This window comes from Salvia splendens, unplaced genomic scaffold, assembly GCF_004379255.2.
Source record: "Salvia splendens isolate huo1 unplaced genomic scaffold, SspV2 ctg507, whole genome shotgun sequence".
NCBI classification, from domain to species: Eukaryota; Viridiplantae; Streptophyta; class Magnoliopsida; order Lamiales; family Lamiaceae; genus Salvia; species Salvia splendens.
Genome location: NW_024599164.1, coordinates 23,302 through 27,694, shown reverse-complemented (window position 1 = coordinate 27,694; position 4,393 = coordinate 23,302). Strand labels below are relative to the sequence as shown.

Here is a 4,393-nt window from a genome sequence, read left to right as displayed (position 1 = left end):
TAAATAAATATGCGAGATAAAATTTAAACTTTAGTCAAACTAAATAAATAATAAGTCTAATATTGTGTCGCATTTTTACGAAAAATTGAAAGTATTGAAACAACTTTACAAATGTTGTGCGTGAATTAATCAAATGTAGTGAACTTAATACCTAATGACCTATAAATACAATAAATTTTGCCAGCCATAACCTAAAGTCATAAAAGAAAATACAAACTGAGACTCGTTCAGTTTCCCTTATATGGCCTGGTGGGCCCACGTAATTGGATCTTTTTTCAAGTGTTCAGTGTTGGAGAATTGCGGCTGGTTAGGGGCTTTAGGTGTTAATATTTGTTTTTTAATTAAATGGTTGCTGAAGAAAATACCCCCGCCTGTTATTGAGAAGAAGGAATATTTTTTTAGTCCACGAACTTTGTCAATGTATCATTTTAGATCCGTGAACTTTAAAAATATCATTTGAAGTCTGTCAACTATGAGTTAATATCAATCGAAATATTTTTTTACTATTTTCAAGTTTTTTGGATGAAAATACCCTCAATACCGGGTACATATTTTTAATAAACTTATCACATACCCATATTTTTTTATACATATTTTTACTACTCCCTCCGTCCCTGAAATTTTGTCACATTTCATTTTCTGCACTCGTTTTGAACAAATGATACTTCCTCCGTCCGCAAAATGTTGTCCATGTTTGACTCGGCACTTGTTTTGAGAAATGTAAAGAAAAGTGAGAGAAAGAAGTTAGTGGAATGTAGGTCCCATATTTATATATTGAATTTATAATAGAATGTGAGTATAATGAGTTAGTGGAATATGAGAACCATTTACCAAAAAAGTAAAATAATAGCAAAGCGGACAACATCACGGACGGGCCAAAATGGAAAAACTGGAAAACGTTTCACGGACGGAGGGAGTAATAAATAATTAATGAAGAAAGGGTAATGTAGATAAGACTCTCTTCTACGTTATTCTCTCTCTTACTTTATCATATGTCCACTTTAGCTATTTATTATCATTTACAAAAACCATATGAGTATGTGATAGGTTAATTAAAAATATGATTGAGGGTATTTTCATCCAAAAAACTTGAAAATAGTAAAAAAGTGATATTAACTCACAGTTGACGGACCTCATATTATATTTTTAAAGTTCACGGATCTAAAATAATATAAAAAAAAGATGTCCCTCCATAGAATATTAGAGCTCCCTATGATTCTCACCTAGCAGAGGCGCCGCTACTACACACAACCCAAAACTTCTACTCCATCAGCCAAGAGCTTTTCTAGGGATTTTCAGATATAAAACAATGAAGCTGATCACCAGAATTCCACCAGAATTAACGGTAAAATGGGTGAGGAAATTAGCAACAAGCAAGTGATACTCAACAATTATGTCAAAACATCTGTGAAAGAATCCGATATGTCGTTGAGAACTTCCAAAATTCAGATCAAAATTCCCAGCGGTTGCGATGACGCCATTTTGGTGAAGAATCTCTACTTATCCATCGATCCTTTTATTCTTGGCCTCATGAAGAATCAGGAGCTCGATTTACCTTCTTTCACACTGGATTCTGTAAGTTTAGTTTTTATTCTGTAAGTTTAGTTTTTTTAAGTTAAATTTTTCTTGTTGAAATTAATTTTTCTTCTGGTTGGAATAGAATTTGTTATACATGTCTTGATTTAAATTGGGGCCCTTAATTTTTTATTTTATTAAAAAAATAGACTTATAATACAATATTGTGTAGATGAATAGTTTGAGATTTTGGAATATAACAGTAGTATTTTTTCGTTTGATGAATAGTTTGAGATTTTGGGGAGAAAAATATAAACTGTATCTTTCTATTGATAAAATGTTTGTTATGTCTTTTTGATGTTTCTGCAGAGGTCTTGTTTGATGAATAGTTTGAGATTTTGGGGAAAGAAATAAAAAATGTTATCTTTCCATTGATGCAATGTTGGTTGCATCTTTTTTGTGTTTGTTGACCTTTTTCTGGTGATAGCCTATTTATGGATTTGGAGAGTCGAAAGTACTGGATTCGTCTCATCCAATTTCAAGACGGGCGAGCTAGTTTGGGGGTTTACTGGCTGGGAGGAGTATAGCCTTATTAAAGATCCAGACCAATTGTTTAAGGTTCAAGATAAAGATTTGCCCCTCTCTTATTATACAGGGATTCTTGGTGAGTTTCTTGAGCCCCTTGTGATTATTGACTTCAAATTTCACGCTTGATTCATGCTTCCTAGTGATATTTGTCTGATCTAGAACTAGTTGTTCGTGATTATGCAGAAGTTATGTATGCAGTTAAACTGTTAACGAAAACGAGCTATTGATGAACTATATAAGCTTGAATTAATAGATTGGGAAATACTGGATTTGTAACGTTTATCTTGATAGTTTCTGAAAAACAACAGTAGGAGATGTACGAACTCGAGACTGAAAATAAACGTGTTTCGCATTATCATTTTAGGCATGCCTGCCATGACAGCTTATGTTGGGTTTTTCAAGTTTTGCTCTCCCAAAAAGGGTCTACTGCATCCGGAGCTGTTGGTCAGCTCGTTGGTCAGTTTGCAAAGATCGCAGGGTGTTACGTTGTTGGGAGTGCGGGGAACAAAGAAAAGGTCAGAATCTAATGGCTTATCGAAAACTTATTAGATTGTTGGCTAGATTGGTTGTCGATTTATGTGCTATTTTTCTTCTGTGGCAAGTTTATGTTTCACATTTGATGAACAAGTCGGCTTTTGCATTGATGAAGGTCGATCTCTTGAAGAACAAATTCGGGTTTGACGAAGCATTCAACTACAAAGAAGAGCATGACTATAATGCAGCGTTGAAGAGGTTCTATCATTGCTATAAAAATGTGTATACTTATTTAACATTGAAGAATAGTTAGTAATTTAACACACAATACACATATTTATGTTCTTATATAACAAAAGAATCCTTTTGTATTCAACACAAATTTCATAAAAATTAGCAAAAAACCGCGAAGTTTGGTAAATCAGCTGAGAAAACCACCAAGTATGGATCAGTTCACAATCATCCCACGACTGTGGATAACAAATTCAAATATATAATTTTTTTGGTTAGTTTTTTGAAAGAATTTGACCAAATTTTATAGTTTTTTCGGCAATTTATCGTTATGTAGATAATACTCACAAATTTGTGTTGTTGTTAATTAGGTACTTCCTCGATGGCATCGACATCTACTTTGACAACGTGGGAGGGAAGATGCTCGAAGCGGTGCTAAACAACATGAGACTCAACGGCCGTGTTGCGCTTTGTGGGATGATCTCCCAATACAACAGCCTTGAGCAGCCTGAAGGCGTCCACAACTTGATTAACGCAATAGTAAAATGGGTCCGTATGGAAGGATTTTTCACTAGCGACCAATACCATCTCTACCCCAAGTTCCTGGAGGTGGTTGTGCTTCTAATCAAGGAAGAGAAGATCACATACGTCGAAGACATAGCCGAAGGCATTGAAAGCGCGCCTGAGGCTCTCTTTGGCTTATACTCCGGTCGCAACGTAGGGAAGCTGTTGGTGGTGGTTGCTCGTGAGTAATTCTGTTTTTACCATCGGAAACAAGGAAGGACTTAAATAAGGCTATAATCATGAATTATAAATATATGAACATGAATTTGATGTATTGTTATTAGTTTAAACAGGTAGCACCTCCAATCCTCCATTTCTTATTTATCTCTTCCCTTCACTATTCATGGCTCTCATTATTTCATTTTCTATTTAATATATTTATTATAAAACTTAGTCAAAATACGAGATTTCTGAATTTTAACTTCCATAGACGTCTCTGGTAGGGATGTCAATCGGGTCGGCCCAGCGGGTTTCAGGCCAACCATGCCCGAGTTATGGGTCACTCAGGTGCGGGCTAATCAAGTAGTGGTTTTTTTCAGGTTATAGAAGTTCAACCCTAACCCTAAAAACTCGGGTTTCGGGCTAGCCCAACGGGTTAATCGGTTTGCTACCGATAAATTTAACATGTGATCAATCAAATAATGTTGAAAATTAGTTATATTTATAAAATGTAAAACATTTAATAATATTGAATTTGAGATATATGCTTAAATTCAAACATAAACACGATTAAATACTATTGAGATTTATGCAAAATAAAACATAAACATCAAGAAATTTCAAAGCATATTTTAGAATTTTAAATGTTCTTCTTAGTGAATTTGAAGTTTCCAATTTATTTTATCTATTATTATATTAATAAAATTTAGTATATAATTTATATATTTAATATAAAGTTGAAAGTTATTTTTTTTAGTTATCTATATTATAAATAATCAATGAAGTGTTGAATTAGGAGTCAAACAAATCGGGCCAACCCTAATTTTACCCCAGGTGAAGCGCAATTATATTGACTCTTTTG

General features: G+C 33.9%; 1 pseudogene; it reads left to right on the top strand.

Annotated features, from left to right (window-relative positions):
- Window positions 1-1,350: 1,350 nt before the first annotated feature.
- On the top strand, window positions 1,351-3,761 carry LOC121790414 (annotated as a pseudogene).
- The last annotated feature ends 632 nt before the right edge of the window (window positions 3,762-4,393 follow it).